Source organism: Pinus tabuliformis, chromosome 7 (genome assembly GCF_031772625.1).
Source record: "Pinus tabuliformis cultivar Carrire ecotype Pingquan chromosome 7, CPIR1, whole genome shotgun sequence".
In the NCBI taxonomy this organism is placed as follows: domain Eukaryota; kingdom Viridiplantae; phylum Streptophyta; class Pinopsida; order Pinales; family Pinaceae; genus Pinus; species Pinus tabuliformis.
In genome coordinates, this window is record NC_142293.1 from 1284094721 (window position 1) to 1284122652 (window position 27932).

The window sequence follows — 27932 nt, forward strand, 5'->3', positions numbered from 1 at the left end:
AACAGATGGATAATAAAGCAGTTTCAGAAGACAAAGGAAGCCTCTGAGTATGTGTCGATGGGGAGGAAAACCCCTCCACACCTCAATACCATCATCAATACAAAGTCCCAAGGGGAGGAAGCATGAAAGGTGGCACTCTCTACCCAAATTGTGATACATGGAAACAAAATGAGTTTGGCTCACCAAATAAGAAGGCATAGGAACAGTTTGCTACTAGACAGTTGAAACCTCTAGAGTGTCTTCTCACTAAAGAAAAGCCATTATTTCCAATTTGAGAAAAGGTCCTATCTATTACAATGGCTTGGAAGAATTTAATTCCTCATGCTTATCATACTTTATGTATGATCTCATCGAGACATTTGCATCAGGAAAACCATACTCCTGTGTTATTGTTGAGGAATCCAACATAATCACAAGATCACTAAAGTAGGAAAGAGCTCCCTCCTCCTAAGCCTTGGCATGCATCTATCATAAAATGGTCCTGCTACTCAATGCATTTAAATAAGTCCACTATTTTCAGGTTAGAAAAAGATTCAACTCGCAAGTCAAACAGATGGCTAAGAAAGTAGTTTCATAAGACAAAGGAACCCTCTAAGTATGTATCAAGGGGGAGGAAAATCCCTCTACACCTCAATACCATCATTAATACAAAGTCCCAAGGGGAGGAAGCATGAAAGGTGGCACTGTCTACCCAATTTGTGATACATGGAAACAGAAGGAGTTTGGCTCACCAAATAACAAGGCACGGGGACAGTTTGCTAACAGACAGTTGAAACCACTAGAGATTCTTCTGACCATAGCAAAGCCACTAATTCCAGTTTTTGCAAAGGTCCTATCTATTACAATGGCTTGGAAGAAGTTAATTCATCATGCTTATCATACTTTCTATATGATCTCATCAAGATATTTGCATCATGCAAGCCATACTCCTGGGTTATTGTTGAAGAATCCAACATAATCACAAGGTCGTTGAAGTAGGAAAGAGCTCCCTCCTCCTAAGACATGGAATGCATCTATCATAAAATGGTCTTGCTACTCAATGCATTTAAATAATTCCACTATTTTCACGTTAGAAAAAGATTCAACTCCCAAGTCAAACAGATGGCTAAGCAAGCAGTTTCAAAAGACCAAGGAACCCTCTAAATATGTATCAAGGGGAAGGAAAATCCCTCTACACCTCAATACCATCATCGATACAAAGTCCCAAGGGGAGGAAGCATGAAAGGTGGCACTCTCTACCCAAATCGTCATTCATGGAAACAAAAGTATTTTGGCTCAACAAATAAAAAGGCACAGGGATAGTTTGCTAATAGATAGTTGAAACCAATAGTGTCTTCTCACCACCGCAAAGCCATTAATACCAGTTTGTGCAAAGGTACTATCTATTACAATGGTTTGGAAGAAATGAATTCTTGATGCTTATCATACTTCTATATGATCTCATCGAGAGATTTGCATCAGGAAAACCATACTCCTAGGTTAATGTTGAGGACTCTAGCATAATCACAAGATCACTGAAGCAGGAAAGAGCTCCCTCCTCCTAAACCCTAGCATGCATCTATCATAAAATGGTCCTACTACTCCATGCATTTCAATAGACCTTCCACTATTTTTAGGTTCGAAAATATTCAACTCCCAAGTCAATCAAATGGCTAAGAAAGTAGTTTCAAAAAACAAAGGAACCCTCTAAGTATGTATCGAGGGGGAGGAAAATCCTTCTACACCTCAATACCATCATCAATACAAAGGCCCAAGGAGTGGAAGCATGAAAGGTGGCACTCTCTACCCAAGTTGTGATACATGGAAACAAAAGCAGTTTGGCTCACCAAATAAGAAGGCACAGGGACAGTTTTCTAACAAACAATTGAAACCACTAGAATTTCTTCTCACCACAGCAAAGCCATTAATGCTAGTTTGTGCAAAGTTCCTATCTATTACAATGGCTTGGAAGAAGTTAATTCCTCATGCTTATCATACTTGCTATATGATCTCATTGAGAGATTTGCATCAGGCAAACCATACTCCTAGGTTATTATTGAGGACTCCAACATAGTCACAAGATCGCTGATGCAGGAAAGAGCTCCCTACTCCTAAGCCCTGGCATGCATCTATCATAAATTGGTCCTACTACTCAATCCATTTAAATAAGTCCACGATTTCTAGGTTAGAAAAAGATTCAACTCCCAAGTCAATCAGATGGCTAAGAAAGCAGTTTTAGAAGACAAAGGAACCCTCTGAGTATGTATCGAGGGGGAGGAAAATCCCTCTACAGTTGAATACCATCATCAATACAAAGACCCAAGGGGAGGAAGCATGAAAGGTGGCACTCTCTACCCAAATTTTGATACATGGAAACAAAAGGAGTTTGTCTCACCAAATAAGAAGGCACAGGGACAGTTTGCTAAGAGACAGTTGAAACCACTAGAGTGTCTTCTCACCATAGTTTTGCCATTAATGCCAGTTTGTGCAAAGGTCCTATCCATTACAATGTCTTGGAAGAAGTTAATTCCTCATGCGTATCATACTTTCTATATGATCTCATCGAGAGATTTGCATCAGGAAAACCATACTCCTGGTTTATTGTTGAGGATTCCAACATAATCACAAGATCACTGAAGCAGGAAATATCTCCTTCCTCCTAAGCCCTTGCATGCATCTATCATAAAATGGTCCTGCTACTCAATGCATTTAAATAAGTCCTCTATTTTCATGTTAGAAAAATATTCAACTCCCAAGTCAAACAGATGGTTAAGCAAGCAGTTTTAGAAGACAAAGGAACCCTCTGAGTATGTATCGAGGGGGAGGAAAATCCCTCTACACCTCAATAAAATCATTAATACAAAGTCCCAAGGGGAGGAAGCATGAAAGGTGGCACTCTCTACCCAAATTGTGACAGATGGAAACAAAAGGAGTTTGGCTCACCAAATAACAAGGCACAGGGACAGTTTGCTAACAGATAGTTGAAACCACTGGAGTGTCTTCTCACCACAACAAAGCCATTAATGCCAGCTTATGCAAAGGTCCTATCTATTACAATGGCTTGGAATAATTTAATTCCTCATGCTTATCATACTTGTTATATGATCTCATCGACAGATTTGCATCAGGCAAACCATAATCCTGGGTTATTGTTGAGGAATCCAACAAAATCACAAGATCACTAAAGTATGAAAGAGCTCCCTCCTCCTAAGCCATGGCATGCATCTATCATAAAATGGTCCTGCTACTCAATGCATTTAAATAAGTCCACTATTTTCACGTTAGAAAAAGATACAACCCCCAAGTCAAACAAATGGCTAACCAAGCAGTTTCAGAAGACAAAGGAACCCTCTGAATATGTATCGAGGGGGAGGAAAATCACCTCAATACCATCATCACTACAAAGTCCCAAGGGGAGGAAGCATGAAAGGTGGCACTCTCTATGCAAATCGTGATACATGGAAACAAGACGAGTTTGGCTCACCAAATAACAAGGCACAGGGATAGCTTGCTAACAGATAGTTGAAACCACTAGATTGTCTTCTCACGAAAGAAAAGCCATTAATGGTAGTTTTTGCAAAGGTCCTATCTATTACAATGGCTTGGAAGAGGTTAATTATTCATTCTTATCATACTTGCTATATGATCTCATCAAGAGATTTGCATCGAGAAAACCATACTACTGGGTTATTGTTGAGGACTCCAACATAATCACAAGATCACTGAAGTATAAAAGAGCTCCCTCCTCCTCAGCCCTAGCATGCATCTATCATAAAATGGTCCTGCTACTCAATGCATTTAAATAAGTCCACTATTATTGAATTGAGGCTTCTGTGATCCACTATTTTCAGGTTAGAAAAAGATTCAACTCCCAAGTCAATCAGATGGCTAAGAAAGCAGTTTCAGAAGATAAAGGAACCCTCTGAGTATGTATCGAAGGGGAGGAAAATCCCTCTATAGGTCAATACCATCATCAATACAAAGTCCCAAGGGGAGGAAGCATGAAAGGTGGCACTATCTACCCAAATTGTGATACATGGAAACAAAAGGAGTTTGGCTCACCAAATAAGAAGGCACAGGGACAATTTGCAAAGCCATTAATTCTAGTTTGTGCAAAGGTCCTATCTATTACAATGGCTTGGAAGAAGATAATTTCTCATGATTATCATACACACTATATGATCTCATTGAGAGATTTGCATCAGGCAAACCATACCTTCCTTAAGCCAGAATGTAGATGGATTGATTTTGTTCTCCCTACTTCATTTCTCATACTAGAATTCTCTTTCAAGGAGATGGGGTTCTGCTTTGCGAGCTCCTTGTAAAGACCTGGGCTCAGATATCCCAATGTTTTGACCACGCTATATTAAAGGCTCTTTCATCTACCCTATTGATCATATGTTCCAAGTACAAACTCAAAATACTATATGGAAGACATGTGATCCTCATGCATGGGAGACATAACATATATGTTTTCTTGGAGAGTTTCTTTCCCTGTCATTCTTACATTCTTCTTCCTGCTGAAAGAATGCATGCCTCCATAGCTGGAATTCCATAAAACCAACCTAAGAAGCCAATGATCTTGAAATATGTGTGAGTCCTTGCCAAGCTAGAGGTGTTGTGGTAGAAATGGAAGTAAAGCATTGTGTTTAAACTTTGAAGACAAAGTTGTAGAGTAGGCAACATGAAATCTCATTACACACTTGTTTAAATCAATGTTCTCTACAAATGAGCTAAGGTATCTATGAAATCACATTATCCACTTGTCTGATTCGTCACTGTAATGAGCCAAGTTATACGATTTTAAGGGATTCCCAAATAGTAGCCAGTAACTAAAATTATTTATGCCAACACTATGGAACTAGAGGGGATGGATTCAATGGACATCATTACCCTTCGTTATGTTTTCCTAAGTGGAAGAGGTCTGTCATTGTTTGAATGTTGGGTGAGATACTGTTGAAACCCCAAAAATCGGGTCGACAACAAGGGGGATACCCACCCGGTCCGGACCTTGGTTGGTAGCTCCTTATCCGTTTGGTATAGCGGGTCCGACTGGGGATAATGGGACCAGTTTCCCAATTTAAGGGTGCGTGTGTGTGTAGAGTTGGATGATGCTGATCTAAGAGTACTTAAAGCTAATTTAATTCAAACTTCTAAACTAACTCTATGCTATTATAATCTAATGAGAAACAACACATCTAATCTACGCTAACCCGGGGTGAATTTCTTCTATTATGCGATCTAAAGAGATTTCAAACAATAACTGGTAATAAAGATCATTTAGCTATCATAAGAATAGAAATCAATTAAGATAAACCACTTTGCATAAAAAGTTAGGCAAAATAGTTGTGAACAGCATATCGCATGATAAGTTATTCATATATCAAACATAAATAAATGACTCCACCGTACAAAAGTGCCAAATGGTAACTCATACATTCATGCAGTAACATATAAACAACTAAAAATTTTATATCACTTTAAGAATATAAACAGAAACAGTCAAGAGATAAAAGTACCATTTATGACTGGTTCCACTCATAAGCTTCAAGCAACAATGATTTATCTCTCCTTTCTCTAACATCTACTAAGAGCACAGAAGTGCAACATCAGTAGCAGATATCAAATGCAAACATTAATAAACCTTGATCCATCCATTCATCAAAACCCCCTCCGAGGGTGAAAAAGTGCATGTTCTGAGGACAAGTTTTTCGACAAATTTCTGGACCCTTCTCTAAATGCATGAGAAGGTTTAAATACTGCTAACTAATTAACTTAATTACATAAATTTAGGATATGGTTTTAAATGACCGCCCTTCTGCTAAAGCAAAACTATTTCTAAAAATTGAATCTAATTCCTAACCATTTCTGTATTTTCTCCTTAGTGCTGCAAGCATGCAACATTCGCCTGGGAAGAGTCGACTGGTCACCTTCTGCTTTCGTTTGAGCTATGAAAATAGAAATAACAAGCGTTGGCACCACTTTCTGGTAAACTAGAAGATATTTTCGATAATCTTCCTCTGGCTGGGTGTATTCACTGCGTGTATACTTGGTAATAACCCAAATTCTTCTCAACTGATTCTGCTTTTGCTATTTTGGTTTCTGGCCTTGCGAATGACTGAATAAGTTAGGGATTTTGCTCTCTGAACAATTTTCTGCATCGAAAACTGCCTCCGTTCCTTGTTCCGGGCTTTTCTGGTGCGTTTTCCTTCTTTAGCACCTTTTTCTTTTTGCTTTACCCAACATAAGCTTCAGGATCTTTTGTAAACATGTTGCTTTTGTGCACTTTTGACTCTGGGCGTTGGATGGCCTATTGACATCAGCATCTGTTGAGTGATACTCTGGAATCTGTGGTCTTGTTGCATGCGGCATCCGTTTATGAAGGCATCTCTTCTCTGTTCTCCGAGCATTTGACGCTTTCCCCTTTTCCTTAGATGTTTCCTGCACATTGCTTCATGTTATTTCCTGTCTTACAGTTTACGCAAAGGAAAAGAGTAATGATAATAAAGATTGACATGAAAGCTTTAAGCTCTTATGAATGCATAATCATGACACCCATAACTAACTGACTCTTTGAAAAACACAAAACCGTCCTTCTTGAATAATTTGGCTTACATTCATTAATTTCTTTTAAGGCGCGCGCCCAATTTTGGTTTACGGACAGCTTTCCTTGGATACTGCGCCGAGGAAAATTTGCGATGGGTGATTTCTGCGACTCGCATCACAACATCGCGGATCGCGTCATCAAGATGTGTCATTGCAGAAATTTATGATCGCATTTATCCCAAATCGCATTCATCGCAGATCGCATTCATCGCAGATCGCAGAGTCATTCAATCATTGTGTGTTGCTTCCGTGATGTTGCGATATGCGACATCGCATATCGGCCGTCGGAGATTTCTTAAGATTTTTCATTTAAGAGCGCTTCATAATGTATGCGATGCGATGAATTTCGTGTCGCTTCTTCGCAGTTTATTATGCTCATAGAAAAACATTTTATTCTCTTCTCGCGATGCGATACATCTTTTAAGGAGTTGAATACAAAAATTTTCATAAAATGTTTTTTGGATTTTTTATTAAGGGTCCCCATTTTCTTGGTGTTATTGCTAATACCAAACAAAGAGGGGGGTTGTTGGTGGCCACAACAATGGCGATTCACTGGGAAGAACCAGTTATCTCTGCTTTTCTATTGAATTTTAACTTCCAAAGCAGAAAAATTTTCATAAGTCTAAATTTTGTTATGGACAGATAGAGTACATTATGCCTTATCCTATCAATGATATTTTGTTTCAACCTTTTTCTATTCCAATTGTTTGCTTCCTCAGGCTTTGTCCTCGCATTTACATCAGCCATTACTTGGTCTTTTAAAGATAAAATAAGGTCTTCTCTGTGTGCTGGCTTTTAAAATATGCTCATTTGTCGTAGGTAGAGCCTCTACTGCCAGCAGGCATCCATAGCCTCGAGAGGGTTACCTGTTACCCAGCAATGATCCTTTATCCTGCTTAAGGCTATTTACAACTTTTCAGAGAAAACCCCATTTTGACACTTTTTTCCTTTTTTACTCTCTAAAGAACAATGTCTTGGTTTGGTGGCCAAATTATGACACAGTCATTCACTTGATTTACACTTTTGCTGAACAAGCTGGCTCATGATGAGACCCCTTGTCTTTTGATTGCAACAATCTTGAGTCGTTGCCCTGTTTTTGTGGACAGTATTGGCAAAGTCAGCAAGTTATAATATCTGTGATCATGATAAGCCGGCTCGTGATGAGACCTCTTATTCTTTGAGATATAGTGTTTTCTCGGATTGTTACCCTGAATGCTGCGATTTTCTTTAGCAGGGAGGAAATCATTGTTTTTCCTTAAGAAAGCTCTGGATGACAATAATAGAGTTTGAAAACAACAGTTTTACAGAGAATATTTATTTTGTTATTGACACCTTTCATTGTGCTGATATAAAACAATTTCTTCGCTAAAGGTTGCTTTCATCAAATTTTTTGAAGTTGAGACTAGTATCATATCTAGGCTAAAGTAACTCTATCTATCAATAATAAAGATTAGATTTTTTGAAAATTTTACTACTTGTACAAGCGAAAAAAAATAAATCAAAATCTGATAGAGAATTGGTGTCTTTTTCATGAGCCCCTATAGTAACCATCTACAACTGGTTTTATTATGAAAAAAAAAAAAAAAACTAAAACTATCCTACAAAATAGAAGAATAATCTTCTACGGAAAATATATTTTAAGGTTCTGTCCATTGACAGGCAAAGAATCCCTTCTACCTGCTAAATCCTGCAACACAAACGTTCATGGGCCTATGACTTCTACAATCTAAAAAGGACCAAGCCACATCTTCTGAAATTTTGTATGTTTGCCCTTTTCTTCATGAGCCTTATCCCATTTCAAAACTAGATCTCCCATCTAAAAAAAAATTCTGGTCATTATGCTTGAATCAAAAGAGGATTTTATTAGCGCTTGGTGATGAGCATGGGTTTTCTTAGCTTGTTCTCGTTGTTATTCTAATTTAATTATTTCCATTTGTCTTAATTGTAAGGAGGAAGTAGATACTTCATCGATGTATTGTACTAAAGACAAAGAGGGGATGACTAAGTGAGTTGGAAGAACCACTTCTTTCCCATAAACTAAATTAAAGGGAGAAGTGCCGATTGAAGCTTTCTTCGTTATTCTATCTGCCCATAAAGCATTTACCAAAGTTTTGTGCCAACTCTTTTGGTTCTGGTCAACTGTTCTTTTAATAATCCTGATTAGGTTTTTATTTGTTGACTCAGCTAACCCATTACCTTGCGGATAGTAGTTGGCCGAATATTTTAGTTTGAACCCTCTTTTAAGTGCAAACTCAGTCATTGCATTCCCAGAAAAGTATGAGGCATTATCAAACATTAAAGTCGTTGGCAATCCAAACCTAGTGATTATAAATTGAACTATGAATTCAATGATGTTTTCAGAATTAGCTGTCTTGAGAGGAACTGATTCTACCCATTTAGTAAAATAATTTGTTGCCGTGAGGATGTATCTATGCTGCTTAGAAGAGTGAGGAACGATCTCACCTATTATGTCCAAGCCCCACTGACTTAATGGTTGCTCGATGTTTACCGGCTGTAGTGGCATGGACGGTTTCTTTTGTCTCCCTACAGTAGTTTGGCAGACTTGGCATTTCCTCACGTAACTATGTGAGTCTTTGAACAGCGTGGGCCAATAATATCCTGCACGTAAGATTTTATGTGCAGTAGCATCTCCAGCATAGTGTCCGCCTGCTGGTCCATCATGGAGTTCCTCCAAAACCTTTTTGGCTTCAGTTTTCTCAAGACACCTAAGAAGAACAGAATCGTAATTCCTTTTAAACAGAACATCATTTATGAGCTGATATTGTTTAGCTTTTAATCTCAGAGCTCTTTTCTTGGTTTGATCCAGGTGTGATGGAGCATACCTATTCTTAAGATAATAAATGGTGTCAGCATATAATGATTCTGCATCGTTTAGGCTTACCTCATACATTTGTACCTCTTCAAATGAATTTTCAGGAATTTGCGATGCTCCAGCCAACATTTTGCAGAAGCCTTGACTTCTCACAATGCTTGCTGGTTTGATCTCAAGGTCGTATTCTTGTAAAGCAGTGATCCAATTCGCTTTTTTTTCACCCACATCCTTCTGTATTAGAAGATTTCTTACCGCTGGAAACGGTACTATGACCTTAGTATGGGTTTTAAGTAAGAAAGGTCTGAAATATTTGACCGCTTTGAAAACAGCATATGCATGTTTCTCCACATCTGAATAGTTGAGTTCAGCACCTTGTAAATTCGAGCTAAAAAATGTGATTGGAGCTTCCGCTTTCTCTTGATTTGCTTGAGTTAGAATCACGGCATATGTTTTCTCTGAGGCAAATGTGTATAAGATAAAAGATTCTGAAAAAATCGGGGTTGCTAAAGATGGAGCATTAATGATAGCTTGTTTGATCAGGTTGAATGCCTCATGCTCATCTTGACCCCATTTAAAATTTGAATTCTTTTTAATCATGGTTTGCAAAGGAGAAACAATTCGTGAAAAATCTGGGACAAATCTCTTCACAAAATTGATTTGACCAAGGAAAGATTGCATGGCTTTTTTGTTATGAGGTAGGGATATTTCATAAATTTCTTTGATTCTGTCAGGCTCAATGTGAATACCAGATTTTGACACTATGAATCCTAGAAGTTTTCCTTCACTTAATGCGAAAAAAGATTTCTTTGGGTTAAGTGAAATCCAATACCTTAAACATCGTTGAAAGATTTGTTTCAAGTCTTTGAGATGGTCGCTTCGCTTCTTGGAGTACACTGTTATATCATCCAAATAAATTACTACAGATTTATTGACTAAACCCTTGAATGCGATGTCCATGGCTCTCTGAAATGTAGCGTCGGCATTGATCAAACCAAATGGCATCTTCTGATATGCGTATGTGCCCCATTTAGTTCGAAATGTGGTTTTTAACTGATCATCGGGATGTACCAGCACTTGATTGTATCCTGAAAATCCATCCAAAAAAGACATTAGTTCTGTGCCTGCTACTGCCTGTAATATCTGCTCCATAGGTGGGAGGGGAAAATTGTCTTTTTGACAGGCTTTGTTGAGATTCCGAAAATCGATGCAGATTCTAATATCTCCGTTTTTCTTTCTAACAGGTACCATATTGGAGACCCAATTGGAATGTCTGACGGGGAAAATTATTCTGGCTTTTAATAACTTATTTATCTCAATTTTTATCTGATTTTCTAAATTGGGGTGGATTTTTCTGAGTTTCTGTTGGACAGGTTTTTCGTTATCAATCATAGGGATAGTATGTTGAATGATAGAAGTGTCGTATGTCTTCAACTCATCATAATTCCAGGCAAAAACATTTTTGTATTGTCTCAAAAGACGAATATACGATAGTTTTTCTTCAGGGGCTAGGCCGTGGCCTAGATTAACGTTGTGTGGTTTATCATCAGTTCCTAGGTTTACTAATTCGTAGTTCAGAGTTGAACTGTAGAGCTTAGAATTGGTAGACCTTTTAAACCGACTTTTGAAATCGTATAAGTCTTCCAACTTAACCACCGATTTAGGTATAGCATTATTAGTGCTATCTTGTTGTATTTGTCGATCATGATGGTCTTCGTCAATTATCTGATTGGAGTAGGATCCTTCAGAAGTGAGGAAATTTAGAATATCAGGATCGTCATTGAATACTCTCCAATTTGTAATGTTGTCAGGGATGGACGGTCTAAAGATTAATTCTATTGAGAATCTATCCGGACTAAAATCTTCGGAGGGAATAAGTCTGGAGGCTATGTTAGCTAAAAGGTCTATGCTCGCGTTTTGGAGTCTTGGGATTGACGAAATATTGAATGCTATAAAATGCTCAGTCAGATCTTGTACTAAAGATTGATAGTGTTTCAAATGACCTGATAGGCAATGTATGGTGTTACGTACCTGTTTGACGACAATCTCAGAGTCTCCGAAGACTTGAAGATACTTGACGTTCAGCCCGATTGCTTTGTATAGGCCTTGCACCAAGGCTTCATATTTCGCTGTATTGTTTGTGCAATCGAATTCAAGTCTGCACGTAAGCATGGTCTTATTTCCTTCTGGACTAATCAGAACGCATCCTGCTCCTGCTCCTTCGTTAGATTTAGAGCCATAAAAATATAATTTCCAAAACAAAGATGTATTTACAGGTTTATCTACAAAATTAACACACTTTGAATTATCAGTTTGGGAAAAAATTTCGACTTGGGACAAAACTGAATTTTCTAAGTAAGGTGATGTATGAGCATTGAAATTGTCGAGGAAAGAATCTACCGAGTAATTTCCTATGATACTGATGTTATATGCTATTGCTTCATTTTCTCCCTCCAATTCCGTCACTATGTACTTCTGGTGTAACTCTCGTTCAACCTTTATTTGATTTGGTTTACCATTGTAGGGTAACCACATGTGCGACCAGTCGGTTGGGAAGTATCCATGGAGTTTTTCGGACCAATCCCTGCTAAGAATCAAGCCATAGAATTCTGGGATATCATCTACTAGAATGTTAATAACCTGACATACCTTCGGGTTAGATGACAAACTTATGGTCACTTGATTAAGTTCACCAATCACTTCGACTTGAGATCAATCAAGCTGAACTATGCACACTGCGGATTTTTGTGGTTGAACATTCAACTTGGCACATATTGATCTGGGTAAAATATTCGTTGAAGCACCAGAATCTACCAAACAATTGTGCACATTTTTATTGAAAATTTCATAGGTGAGAAGAAAAGGGGGAGTGTGAGACCTTGATCTTCCTCCAATCAAGGCGATGTCATTTGGATCAATATTATTGATCGTGTTGGTTGGAAGTCTTCCCATGTTGTGGGAAGCTACAGCTGTAGGCAAAGATGTAGTAGGTACGACATGTAATTATTTCATCATTGTCTTCTGTTGATGTTTCAATTTGCTCAATTCATAATGGGTGATATTAGCCCTAGTCTTTTTCATGTCATCAATAATATTGTATTCCATTTCATCCGACACTATCAGTGTTCTTGATGGAGGTGTTTGATCTGGTTGGACTGGGCTAGATTGAGTCGCTTTAGCAGTCGTTTTCTTTGTTGCGACTTTATCTTTTGCTGCAGGGCTTGCGCCCTTCTGCTTAGGGGTAGTTTGGGGAGGATCAAGTTGATTTTTGCTTCGTGTGCTAACCGAAAATGCTTCTTGATCTTCTTCTTGTGGGAGGATGAAATCCCACATTCCTTGTAGTTCCACAACTTCTTCGTCATCGGTTTGCCCTTCAGTGGTACTCTCTTCTTCTTCCTCTTCTTCGGATTCGACATTTGAGATAGCGTTGGGTGGTTTCACATCCATTGAAGGGCCTCTTTTAAAAGCTCTGTAGGGCTTTTTTGAAGAAGTTTCTGCTACTTGTTTTTTTATGTCAATCATCTCATTGGACATGGTATTTAATACTTTTTTCAATCCTTCCAAATCAAAAGGGTCTTTCGTTTGTTTCTTCTTGGCGTCTTCCTTGAAGGTGACTTTTTTAAATTTGCGTTCCTCTATCGCAGATCTCTTTTCCAGGGCTACTACGCGTTTCTCTACTGCTATCGCCTCTGTCAGGTTTTCAACTAAGGTTGTTTTATTTGCCCTATCCACGAATATTGCTAAGTTTGATGGTAAGGCCGTAATATACCATTCACATCATACTTCTTCGCTGGGTTGGGAAGCAGTGGGAATTTTGTTGAGGATTTTATTAAACCGTAAATTGAAATCTTTGATGGGTTCTCTAGCCTCGGCTTTAAGATTGGATAGGTCATTGATTAACGTCGCCGTTGATCTGTCATCACCAAACTTGGTAAGGAATTGACTTTGAAAGATGTCCCAACTTGTGATAGACCCGGAAGGTAATAAAAAGTACCATGACCCGGTTGTTCCTTGCATTGTATAGGGAAAAAGCCGGACAACAACATCCTCGTTGGTAACTCCGTTGAGATTGACAGAAAGCATGAAATTGTTAATGTGCTCTTCAGCTAGCATTCCTACTTCTAGATTGAATTTGGGTAGCCATTTCTCAGGATGGGCCGGTATATGGCTTAGGGGTGGAGGCATTAAAATTGCCCCAGGATTGTTCCATGGAGACTGGGCCATCGTTGAGTTGCTGGTAAATGAAAGTGCAGAGGATGATCCCTGAGGCTGGGAAGATGAAGATATTATGATCTTAGACGATTGAAGAAGAGGGGTTGTGGAAGATGGATGAGTGGTTTGGAATGAAGATGTGGGTGGCTGACTTCGCGGTGAGAGAGTTGAAATGGACGACGTAGATGAAAGAGTATCACTGTCAGACTCTGGTGGTGTTTTCCTTGCTCTTTTCCTGGTGGGGAGAGGGAATTCAGTTGGCTGGATGCCAAATTTTTCACTCTTTAATCTGGTCAGGGGATGAGTAGGATTGTACTCCGAAGTCACGCTGCTTTGAGATTTATCAGACCTCTGTGTAAAAATATAAAATCCCCGGAGTTTGTGAATCAGAGTTTGAACTTCAGGGGGTTCAATGGTAGATTGGTCTGAAATATTAGGGTATGTAGCAGCGTTAATACTCGAGCGACTTCTGACTCTGGATTTAAACGTACTGGGGAAGTCAGGGGAGTTGATGAGGGCGATTTACTCTCAGAATGGTATTTAGATTTTGATTTAGGTGCCATTCATAGTTCGGGCCCTCCTTCTAGCGCCAAATATGTTGAAGCCCCGAAAATCGGGTCGACAATAAGGGGGATACCCACTCGGTTCGGACCTTGGTTGGCAGCTCCTTATCCGTTTGGTATAGCGGGTCCGACTGGGGATAATGGGACCAGTTTCCCAATTTAAGGGTGCGTGTGTGTGTAGAGTTGGATGATGCTGATCTAAGAGTACTTAAAGCTAATTTAATTCAAACTTCTAAACTAACTCTATGCTATTGTAATCTAATGAGAAACAACACATCTAATCTACGCTAACCCGGGGTGAATTTCTTCTATTATGCGATCTAAAGAGATTTCAAACAATAACTGGTAATAAAGATCATTCAGCTATAATAAGAATAGAAATCAATTAAGATAAACCACTTTGCATAAAAATTTAGGCAAAACAGTTGTGAACAGCATATCGCATAATAAGTTATTCATATATCAAACATAAATAAATGACTCCACCATACAAAAGTGCCAAATGGTAACTCATACATTCATGCAGTAACATATAAACAACTAAAAATTGTATATCACTTTAAGAATATAAACAGAAACAGTCAAGAGATAAAAGTACCATTTATGACTGGTTCCACTCATAAGCTTCAAGCAACAATGATTTATCTCTCCTTGCTCTAACATCTACTAAGAGTACAAAAGTGCAACATCAATAGCAGATATCAAATGCAAACGTTAATAAACCTTGATCCATCCATTCATCAAAACCCCCTCCGAGGGTGCAAAAGTGCATGTTCTGAGGACAAGTTTTTTGACAAATTTCTGGACCCTTCTCTAAATGCATGAGAAGGGTTTAAATGTTGCTAACTAATTAACTTAATTACATAAATTTAGGATACGGTTTTAAATGACCACCCTTCTGCTAAAGCAAAACTATTTCTAAAATTGAATCTAATTCCTAACCATTTCTGTATTTCCTCCTTAGTGCTGCAAGCATGCAACATTCGCCTGGGAAGAGTCAGTTGGTCGACTTCTGCTTTCGTTTGAGCTATGAAAATAGAAATAACAAGTGCTGGCACCACTTTCTGGTAAACTAGAAGATATTTTCGAGAATCTTCCTCTGGCTGGGTGTATTCACTGCGTGTGTACTTGGTAATAACCCAAATTCTTCTCAACTGATTCTGCTTTTGCTATTTCAGTTTCCGGCCTTGCGAATGACTGAACAAGTTAGGGATTTTTCTCTCTGAACAATTTTCTGCATCGAAAACTACCTTCGTTCTTTGTTCCGGGCTTTTCTGGTGCGTTTTCCTTCTTTAGCGCCTTTTTCTTTTTGCTTTACCCAGCATAAGCTTCAGGATCTTTTGTAAACATGCTGCTTTTGTGCACTTTTGACTCTGGGCGTTGGATGGCCTATTGACATCAGCATCTGCTGAGTGATACTCTAGAATCTGTGGTCCTGTTGCATGCGACATCCATTTATGAAGGCATCTCTTCTCTGTTCTCCTAGCATTTGACGCTTTCCCCTTTTCCTTAGATGTTTCCTGCTCATTGCTTCATGTTATTTCCTATCTTACAGTTTACGCAAAGGAAAAGAGTAATGATAATAAAGATTGACATGAAAGCTTTAAGCTCTTATGAATGCATAATCATGACACCCATAACTAACTAACTCTTCGAAAAACACAAAACCGTCCTTCTTGAATAATTTGGCGTACATTCATTAATTTCTTTTAAGGCGCACGCCCAATTTTGGTTTACGGACAGCTTTCCTTGGATACTGCGCCGAGGAAAATTTGCGATGGGTGATTTTTGCGACTCGCATCGCAACATCGCGTCGTCAAGATGTGTCATCGCAGAAATTTATGATCACATTTATCGCAAATCGCATTCATCGTAGATCGCATTCATCGCAGATCGCAGATCGCATAGTCATTCAATCATTGTGTGCTGCTTACGCGATGTTGCGATATGCGACGTTACATATGGGCTGTCAGAGATTTCTTAAGATTTTTCATTTAAGAGCGCTTCATAATGTATGTGATGCGATGAATTTCACGTCGCTTCTGCGCAGTTCATTATCCTCATAGAAAAACGTTTTATTCTCTTCTCGCGATGCGATACATCTTTTAAGGAGTTGAATACAAAAATTTTCATAAAATGTTTTTTGGATTTTTTATTAAGGGTCCCCATTTGCTTGGTGGTATTGCTAATACCAAACAAAGAGGGGGGTTGTTGGTGGCCACAACAGATACCTAGAGAAGCTTTCAGTGAGGGAAAACATTGTTGGTGTCTGGTTGTGGATATATCTTTTAGTATTGTGGGTTGGTATGTATGAGAAATAAATCCAACAACCATCCTTTGTCCGTGTGGTCTCATAACCCCATTTGGGGGTGGCATTTACAGTAGATGCCTATTGTTGGGAAATTGATCACTCATTTTTCACTAATTAGATAGATATATTCATGGCAAAGATGAGGGATTATCATCATTCTCATGCTAGTTCTCTCTCTTTTGTAACTTTGCTAAATAATTCCCTTGACATGTTGAATTTTTATAGCTACAATTAGTATTCAACATTGAATTAAACCACAAATATGTGGGCATGCCTTGAATACCCCTAACTTGTACACATTGTCAATATCTTTCCAATGGTCCAAATAAAAAATGCCCCCTATCAGTGTTTGTAAGTGAATTTTCCCTTTCCTGCATTGGTGTATCATAGTCATTTGGCATAAATATCTTGTGAAAAATTTTGTTTGAAACTCTGTTATGATATTATTGTGGTGATAAGCTAAAAGATACAAAGAAATATTCGTCATGAATGGAGGAAGTTCTAGTTTGTATTTCAAACAATACATACTAGAGCCCCCTAGTAGATCAACAATCTTCCAAAGCTTCCAGATTCTTGATGATATGTATGAAGCTTCTACGAGCACTTGCATCCTTGTGAGATCTCTCAATTGTGAGAAAAATAGGGTATACTTTCAACCATTTACTCATGCAAGAAAATGAAGAAGACAGTAAATCTATAAACATTTGCAGCTCTTTATCAATTTTTGGTTATAGAATAACTATGCCACATTAGACTATATGATTTCCTCTACAACAATGTGAAATTCGTTGATAAATGAGACTCAATTTAAGTTCCAAAGTGGAACAAATTTACTTTGTAGGGAAACAAACTTGTTACAAGATGACTAATGAGAAAATCATGCATTTTCAACGCAACTATAAAAAATCCTACTTGAACTGATGATCTATATCAGTATATGTCAAACAAAAAATAAATTCAGACTGTTTCAGTCCACTCCTAAAAAAAAAGTTATTGTAGGAAAACAAATTTGCAACTAACCAACCAATGTGAAATGAATTTTCAATGAAATTATCAAATGTACTACACAAATTGATAATATATATACCAAAAACAAGAGCATTTATCAACCAAAATTAAGAAATCACGTTTTTAAAATGCCAATGATTGTACAATCGGCTAATTTAGATGTTCTCTGTTTAAAAAACTATTTAAAAAAGTGAACAAAGGTAATCAAAATTACAATCAAAACTAGGAAAAAAACCTGTATTTTGCATGAACTCTCACTTCCAAAAGAGAAAAATATGAACCAAAAACTTTTGCTACTTGTAAATTTGAAGATTTTTTCTTGTGAAAATCAGACAAAATTGTGCATGGTGTTAGTTTTAGTCTTTGTAGCCTTCCTCCAATGATCAAACATGCTCTTACAAAGTGATTTTAAGGTGTTAAGGTTAAATTTTGTCATTTTAGTGAGTCTTCAAGCAAAATTTGGTCACTAGGTATTAGGTCTAGCGTTTGCTTTCACTCCTTTCAAATTTGTCAAAATTTCGGTCCATGTCACAATTCAGTTGAATGTACCATCATTCAGAGGGTTGTCATCATCATGTCAAGTTCCACTGGGTAATTTTACACATTATTCATGCTTCAGTTGTGCCTAGATAAGGTTCATTTCCCTCTCCTAGGGTTTTGAAGGCAATTTATCTTGGATGGTAAAATCATTAGTAAAACTTGTATCCAAATATTCATACACCTTCCCCTATCCTTAATGTACCTTGCTAAACACTTCCCATCGCTGTGATCCCTCAAATTCCTCATTTTCGCACAAACCCTAGTTTCTTGCTACAACTTGACAATTTTCTAGGCTAGGCCTGTGTTTTGCCCTTTTGGACCCCTTCCCCTCACTCAATATTTGAAATTCACTTTTCCCTTCCTCCTAACATCCCTCCCTACTTCCCAAAATTTTCTCAATATTCTAGAAGCCCCTTATCCCCTTCATTTCAACAAATCCCTTGTTCCACACATTGAGGTAGGTTTTACTAAAATGATGTTTCTAAGCAAGAAAAGATGAATTTTGGAAAAATGAGAGATTTTTTCATCCAAAATAGGCTAAGGAAGAAAAACCTCCTTCACTTTTTACACAGGTGTCATGGTTTTAGAGAAATGTCAAAAATACAGTTGCCTCAGGAGAATTGATGCACCTCTAAAGTGACCTTGGGAAAATCAAGATTTCACCTAGATTGGTTGGCCAAATGACTTTATTAATGATTCAAATGATAACTAGACACAAATATATTTCGAATGAGCTATCATGAGCTCAATTTGGAGTTGAGGAAGACCTTCAAAAGTTGACTGCGACAACACTCTACCTTGAGGCAGCCTCATTTGGCACATTTTGACCATTCTTGGGAGATTTGATTTTTGATAGGGAAAATGAACTCCAAATTAAAAATTTATAGTTGGGTTGGAAGATATACTCAATAGTCTTTCCAACGAACTATCCCATACCTAATTTGGACATCGGTAAGGCCTCCAAAAGTCTCCTGTAAAAGTGCTACGCATTGGGTTTGGTGGCGCGGCGCATTGGGTTTGGGGCACAGTGCATTGGGTGTGGGGCGCGACGCATAGAGCTACAAGCCACTTTCACCACAAATTCATCCATATTATCAATTTACTTGGTTTCCTCCAGTCCAAATTAAGTCAACAACTCTACAAATGCCAATGAAAGTGTGTCTTAAGATGTTTATGATGATTTAGTGAAAAATTTTCAAAACCCTACCTCCTTGCAATTCTTGTTCAAAACAGGATTGCTTAGGGTTTGTAAATTTGTTTTTTTTTCCATCACTCTCTCACCTTTTATTCCCTCACTTCTTTTCTAGTTTCGTTAACCCATTTCACTATCCCCCATATCCCTAAAACTAAAAACCCTAATACCTAATCCCACTATTCCCAAACCCTAGTCAAATATCCCCAAACCCTAATTGTTACCCCAAAGCCTAAATACTATTCCCTAAACCCTTTCATTCCCCAAAACCATACATCTAGCATCAAATTCTCCCCTCATCAGTCCCACTCATCCATGGAGCTCAAAAACATGCAAGCAACCGGCAAGCTGCTAAGAGAAGGAAAACCAAGTTGACAACACTTGAAAGGGAAATTCAAGATGAGCGTGAATCTTGGCTTGAGAGGACAAACTTGCACTTGGAAAAGGATGCTATAGAAATCCAACAAGGAGAAAAAATTGTTGAGACATATGGCATATCATTACATGGCGAGAAACAAAGTCTGCAAGGCGAGAATCAGGAGCCTAAAGGCAAAATTGAAAAGGGCATCAAAGAGGGGAAAGGAGCATGATAGACTTCAGATATTGGTTGAGCCTTCCTTGGAAAAAAAAAATGCTTGATGGAGAAGACTCAGCCCAAATTACAAAAAATTTGGGGCACTTTTTTCATTTTTGGAATCTTTTGCTCAAAAGACAGGACTTTCTGCTCTACACATCGTGCCACCTGGCGCTCGCTTTTGATGGGAGCCTCCAAATCACAAAAAATTAGTATTTTTGGATTTGGCATGGAAAAATATGCTTGCCTACCAATGGCCAAGAAATTTTGACAGGTTTGAGCCCTCAAAAAGGTCAAAAACACTCAAATAATGACCTTACTGCCCCTATTTTGACACATAGGAAGCATTGTTGGGAGAACTGAATTTTGGAGGGGTAAATTGAGGCCAAATTGAAAATTTCCACTTTAGTTGAAAGGTATACTGGTATATCTTTCCAACAAGCACACTTGGAGTGAATTTGGACATCGATAAGACCTTCAAAACTGGCTCCAAACAGGTACTATGCATAGAGAAATCAGGCGCGGCGCATAGGGAAAATTTTGCCAATTTGACCAAGTACACTCTATTTTTCGCCTAGCTTTTGATAGTTTGACTTTTTCTCCTTCTCAATGTCAAAATTGTGATGTAATTTCATGTAAATGTATGGATCATGATGTAAATATGTCAAATTTTTACTTAAGGAGGTAGATTCATCTATCAAAAGGTTGTTTGAAACTGAATGAATCAGTGCCCTAGTTTCTAGAGGCATGTTGTTCCACTGCCTAATTTCTAGTTCTCAATTTAGAATTAGTTGGAACAGCTCCTAAAATTGTGAGCTCAACCCCTAGAGGCTAGGATGAGTTTTTGTTTGCCTATATCTTATGTTTCTTCAGTCATTAGCATGGTTGGACTTTTGAGAAAGCCTTGAGCTTCATTGTACATTCATATCAGCATTTTGGCTAAGGAATTAAGACCAGGATTTGCAGCACTCTTTGGGATCCCTGTGGCATTTTGTTTTGGTATAATGCTTTTCTTTGTAATTGTGAATTTACTTATGTGTTATATATGACATTAACTATCTTGTTTCTTCCTAACTAAATAATACAAGAGTGTAAGTAGAATCCATTGAAATTGCAGTGCTCTACTTGAGGTTTGCTTTAGTTTCTTGATGTTTTCCGTTGTTTGGAGAGGATCCATGGTTTCTCTTGCCCTCTTCAAATCCTCACCTGTATAATCCCTCCATCTCATTTGATTTGAAGTGCCAAAATCAGTTGTCTACCTTGCCCCATTGAGACCTCTGCAAGACTGAGCCTCATTCCCCACATCCAAAATTAGCCTTTCCATTAGAGCCAACAAACACATCATTTTATCTAATCAAATTCTTTGCACATATACCTAGCCTAATATTAGTAGTTAAATCAGTCATATATCAAGCCCTTAGTGATCATAATTTGTTAAGATTGACCCAGAGAGAGCCTTCTCCCGACCTGGTAGGGCTAGCTACCAGGTTAAGCATGGTTTGATGTCATGGTTTTAGAGAAATGTCAAAAATACAGTTGCCTCAGGAGAATTGATGCACCTCTGAAGTGACCTTGGGAAAATAAAGATTACTCCTAGCCTTGTTGGCAAAATGATTTGCTTGATGATTCAAATGATACTAGACACAAAGCTCTTTCCAATGAGCTATCATGAGCTCAATTTTGAGTTGAGGAAGACCTTCAAAAGTTTACTGCAACAGCACTTTTCCTTGAGGCAGTCTCATTTGCGACATTTTGACCAGTCTTGGGAGATTTGATTTTTGACAAAGCAAATGAAATCCAACTTCAAAAATTTTTGTTGAGTTGGAAAGTAGACTCAATACGCTTCCCCAAGCTATCCTATGCCCAATTTGGACATCGCGAAGGCCTCCAAAAGTCTCCTAAACAAAGCGCTACGCATTGGGTTTGGTGGCACGGCACATTGGGTTTGGGGCATGGCGCATTGGGTTTGTGGTGCGGCGCATAGAGCTGCAAGCCATTTTCACCACAAATTCATCCATATTCTCAATTTTCTTGGTTTCCTCTGGTCCAAAGTAAGTCAAAAACTCTACAAATGCCAATGAAAGTGTGTCTTAAGATGTTTATGATGATTTAGTGAAAAAATTTCAAAACCATACCTCCTTGCAATTTTTGTTCAAAACATGATTGCTTAGGGTTTGTAAATTTGTTTTTGTTGCCATCACTCCCTCACCTTTTATTCCCTCACTTCTTTTCTAGTTTCGTTAACCCATTTCACTATCCCCCATATCCCTAAAACTAAAAACCCTAATACCTAATCCCACTATTCCCAAACCCTAGTCAAATATCCCCAAACCCTAATTGTTATCCCAAAGCCTAAATACTATTCCCTAAATCCTTTCATTCCTCAAAACCCTATAGCTAGCATCAAATCCTCCCTTCATCAGTCCCACTCATCCATGGAGCTCAAAAACATGCAAGCAACTGGCAAGCTGCTAAGAGAAGGAAAACCAAGTTGACAACACTTGAAAGGGAAATTCAAGCTGAGCGTGAATCTTGGCTTGAGAGGACACACTTGCACTTGGGAAAGGATGCTAGAGAAGTCCAACAAGGAGAAAAACTTGTTGAGACATATGGCATATCATTACATGGCGAGAAACAAAGTCTCCAAGGCGAGAATCAGGAGCCTAAAGGCAAAATTGAAAAGGGCATCAAAGAGGCGAAAGGGGCATGATAGACTTCAGATATTGTTTGAGGCTTCCTTGGCCCAAAAAAATGCTTGATGGATAAGACTCAACCCAAATTCCAAAAAATTTGGGGCACTTTTTGCATTTTTGGAATTTTTTGCTCAAAAAAAAGGAATTTCTACTCTACACACCGCGCCACCTGGCGCTCGCTTTTGATGGGAGCCTCCAAATGACAAAAACTCAATATTTTTGGATTTGGCATGGAAAAAAATTCTTTCCTACCAATGGCCAAGAAATTTGGACAGGTTTTGAGCCCTCAAAAAGGTCAAAAACACTCAAAAAATGACCTTACTGCCCCTATTTTGACACACAGGAAGTAGTGTTGGGAGAACTAAATTTTGGAGGGGTAAATGGAGGCCAAATTGAAAATTACCACTTGTGTTGGAAAGTAGACAGGAAGACCCTTCCAAAAATCACACTTTGAGTGAATTTTGACACCTAGAAGGCATTGAAAAGTGGCTCAAAACAGGCACTATGCATAGAGAAATCAGGCACAGCGCATAGGGAAAATTTTGCCAGTTTGACCAAGTATACTCTGTTTTTCTTCTAACTTTTGACAGTTTGACTTTTTCTCCTTCTTAATGTCAAACTTATGATGTAATTTCATGTAAATGGATGGATTGTGATGTAAATATGTCAAATTTTTACTTAAGGAGGTAGATTCATCTATCAAAAATTTGTTTGAAACTGAATGAATCAGTTCCCTAGTTTCTAGAGGCATGCTATTCCACTACCCAGTTTCTAGTTCTCAATTTAGAATTAGTTGGAATAGCTCCTAAAATTGTGAGCTTGACCCCTGGAGGCTAGGATGAGTTTTTGTTTGCCTATATCTTATGTTTTTTCAGTAATTAGCATGGTTGGACTTTTGAGAAAGCCTTGAGCTTCATTGTACATTCATATCAGCATTTTGGCTAAGTAATTGAGACCAGGATTTGTAGCACTCTTTGGGATCCCTGTGGCATTTTGTTTTGGTACAATGCTTTTCTTTGTAATTGTGAATTTACTTATGTGTTATGTATGACATTAACTATCTTGTTTCTTCCTAACTAAATCAAACAAGAGTGTAATTAGAATCCATTGAAATTGCAGTGCTCTACTTGAGGTTTGCTTTAGTTTCTTGATGTTTTTAACTATTTGGTGAGGATCCATGGTTTCCCTTGCCCTCTTCAACTCCTCACCTATCTAATCCCTCCATCTCATTTGATTTGAAGTGCCAAAATCAGTTGCCTACCTTGCCCCATTGAGACCTCTTCAATACTAAGCCTCATTCCTCGCACCCAAAATCTGCCTTTCCATTAGAGCCAACAAACACATCATTTTATCCAATCAAATTATTTGCACATATACCTAGCCTAAGATCAATAGTTAAATCAGTCATATCTCAAGCCCTTAGTGATCATAATTTGCTGAGATTGACCCGGAGAGAGCCTTCTCCTGACCTGGTAGGGCTAGCTACCAGGTTAAGCGTGGTTTGATGTTGGCCTTGGATCCTACCTTTCTCAGCCTAAGGTAAATCTAGGCTCTAACACATGGAAGTAATTTTAACAGCTCAGTTGTGGTGGGATCAATCATAGGATTAGAACTTCTCTATTTATACTAACTGATGAGATCAAATCAGATGATGGGGAGGGGTCAACACTTAGTTTACTATGAGCTACTTTATTCTTACTAACTACTTTCACTTACTTCAATAGCCTATATTTAAGGACAAAATCGTGCATGTATTCGCTGACAAAATAGTGCATGTAGATATCCTGCTTGTGAATTTGTAAAATAATACCAATTGAAAAATATAAAATTTTAAAAAATCATGTAGACTTTCTATTTCAGGAAAAAAATGGTATTTGGAATGGAATTGTAAGTATAAGTTTGGCATGAATGCATGCAATAAAAAATATAATTTTTTATTTTTTTATTAATGTCAAATAAAGAATTTAGTAATTACTAAAAGAAAAAAATTTAGAGATTTTTCCTTATTTCAAATAAGGAATTAGTTCAAATAAAGAATTTAGTAATTATTAAAAAAACTAAAAGTAGAGTTTTTTCTTTATTTCAAATAAGGAATTTAAGAATTTATTAGTTATTCCCTATCTCTATTTTTCTAGCAATATATACTTGTCTCGTATAAAACCTCAAGCAATACGCTTGGTAACAACCTTGAAATAATATGTTCTCTCATTTATTAAATATTTTGTATTTCCACTTTTCAACTTAAGTCACAAAAAAATAATAAATCTAGTTAGTATGCTAATATTGAGGACAAGTTTGACATGGCATCTAGGTTAATTGGGGCTTTTCGCACAATTAGGTGATGGGGAGCACTATTTTCCATCATTATAAACCATAGGTATATAGATGTTGTATGGGTGTTAATGTGAGGATAATTTTTCCCCACAGGGATTGCTTTGTCTGCGGCCTTCGACATCATCTAAGGAGAAAAACCATTATCATCCTAGGGCCTACGAGTGGTTTTAGTGGGTTAGAAATAATATAGACTATGCACATGGTACAAAACCACCTCCCAATGCTTCTAAGGTGAATGGTTGGCCTAGTGGTGCTCATTGCCAATATCAAGGTTTCTTGTTTGTGGCTAGTCTCCTACTTACTAATGTCTACTACCCAATATTAAGACATTTTGATAGGTCGATGTACCAACAACTAATACATTGAAATAGTGTTGGTTGACCTTGAGGTGTCCTTAACACAGTTAGCCCGAAATTTGACCTCTCGATGGACTATAGTCCCCAACCATCACATGAGAGTTCTTGAACACTCTATCTCCATGAGCTAATGGATAATATAGGATGATATGCTAATATCGAGGACATGTTTGACATGGCATCTAGGTTAGTTGGGCCTTTTTTCACAATTAGGTGATGGGGAGCACTATTTGCTATCATTATAAACCATAGGTATATAGATGTTGTATGGGTGTTAAAGTGAGGATAATTTTGCCAGGAAATGATGGATTTGTTTGGGGCCTTATACATCATCTAAGGAGAAAAACCATTACCATTCTAGGGTGTACGAGTGGTTTTGGTTGGTTTAGTGATAATACAGACTATGCACATGGTACAAAACCACCTCCCAGTGCCTCTAAGGTGAATGGTTGGCCTAGTGGTGCTCATCGCCAACATCAAGGTTTCTTATTGGTGGCTACTATCCTACTTACTAATGTCTACTACTCAATATTGTGACATTTTGATAGGTCGATGTACCAACAACTAATACATTTCATTAGTGTTGGTTGACATTGAGGTGTCCTTAATACAGTTAGACCGAAATTTGACCTCTTGATGGACTATAGTCCCCAACCATCAAGTGAGAGTCCTTGAACCCTCTATCTCCATGAGCTAATGGATAATGTAGGATGATATGCTAATATCGAGGACATGTTTGACATGGCATCTAGGTTAGTTGGGGATTTTTGCACAATTAGGTGATGGGGAGCACTATTTGCCATCATTATAAACCATAGGTGTATAGATGTTGTATGGGTGTTAATGTGATGATAATTTTGCCCCACAAGGATTTCTTTGTTTGGGGCCTTGGACATCATCTAAAGGGAAATTTCATTATCATCGTAGGGCCTACGAGTGGTTTTGGTTGGTCTAGTAATAATACAGACTATGCACATGGTACAAAACCACCTCCCAGTGCCTCTAAGGTGAATGGTTGCCCTAGTGGTGCTCATTGCCAACATCAAGTTTCTTGTTGGTGGCTAGCGTCATACTTACTACTGTCTACTACCCAATATTGTGACATTTTGATAGGTCGATTTACCAACAACTAATACATTGAATTAGTGTTGGTTGACCTTGAGGTGTCCTTAATACAGTTAGCCCGAAATTTGACCTCTCGATGGACTATAGTCCCCAACCATAAAGTGAGAGTCCTTAAACCCTATATCTCTATGAGATAATGGATAATGTAGGATGATATGCTAATATTGAGGACATGTTTGACATGGCATCTAGGTTAGTTGGGGATTCTTACACAATTAGGTGATGGGGAGCACTATTTTCCATCATTATAAACCATAGGTATATAGATGTTGTATGGGTGTTAATGTGAGGATAATTTTTCCCCACAAGGATGCCTTTTCTTGGGGCCTTGGACATCATCTAAGGAGAAACACCATTATCATCCTAGGGCCTACGAGTGGTTTTGGTTGGTTTAGTAATAAACCCAACACGACTTCCTAGGGATAGTAAATCCTCCTTACTACTATTACGTGGTGATCCAGGAAACAGGATCTGGGTTTTTATTGCTTTTTGGAGGGAAATCATTCCTGGACTCAAGGAGTTTTCCTCCTATCCACTTGTACAAACAATAGGCTTGAGTAGCATAATAGGATTAGAAGAAAATAATAGGAAAACATGTGAATAATACGAGAGGTTTAGATTCCAAGCATTTTTTGTAACTTTGTCATGCACAAACAACATGCTTGTTAATCAAAGTGATATTTGATTTCATCTCTTAGTTTAGCTTTCTTCTAAGGTTTTTAAGTCTCCTTGTGTTAAGGCCCATTGACCTAGGTGGTCAATATCCCTCTTGTATCATTTATGCTCGCACATTTGTTTATGAGCAATTTTTTCTTGCAGCTTATCTTAACATTTGTTAATGACAGTTGTAGCACTGTTACATTAGTTATATAGAATTTTTACTTTGAATTTAGTTCATTTCCATTACTACTTTTAATTTTTTGTTCATTATGTATTATTCATTGTTTCTTACACTCTACTCTATTTTGCAACTACAAGAAACACTACAACCTTGCATTTTGTTAGATTAACCCTACCACAAGTTGTTTTGATGCATTGTATATGTGCACTTTTCAATTTTCCAACTTCTCCTTAGTGTCATTCCCATCCAATATCACATTTACCATATTCACATTCACACTAGACTGTTTCTTGTAGAAAAATAAGGACACTTGTAGCAGTTTGCAACCCGACTTCTAAGCTTGCCCAAATTCACACGAAACACATGATTTTCCTTAATGCTCTATACATACTTATTGTCTCGATACTCGACACTTAACATACAAATGATATTGTAGATTAAAGCCCTAATTTCTCAATTACCGATATCTTGAAAGGCCAAAGGTCGAGCTATCAAGCCACCAGGCCCTCGGGAAGAGGCTAAAGAGTGTCATTGATACTAATTAGCTGATATCTTAACATCTAGAAGCCCAACATCCACGTCGTCGCTATATGGTTGCCACCTAGACATCACCTCGATGTCACATCATAATGAAACGTTAGCATGTCAAATCAACTACCGCACAATTGACATACAGTATCCTCGTGTCCACATCCACTCACCACATCATTACTCTGTTGATATTAAGGTTTCTTGTTGGTGACTAGTGTCCTACTTACTAATGTCTAC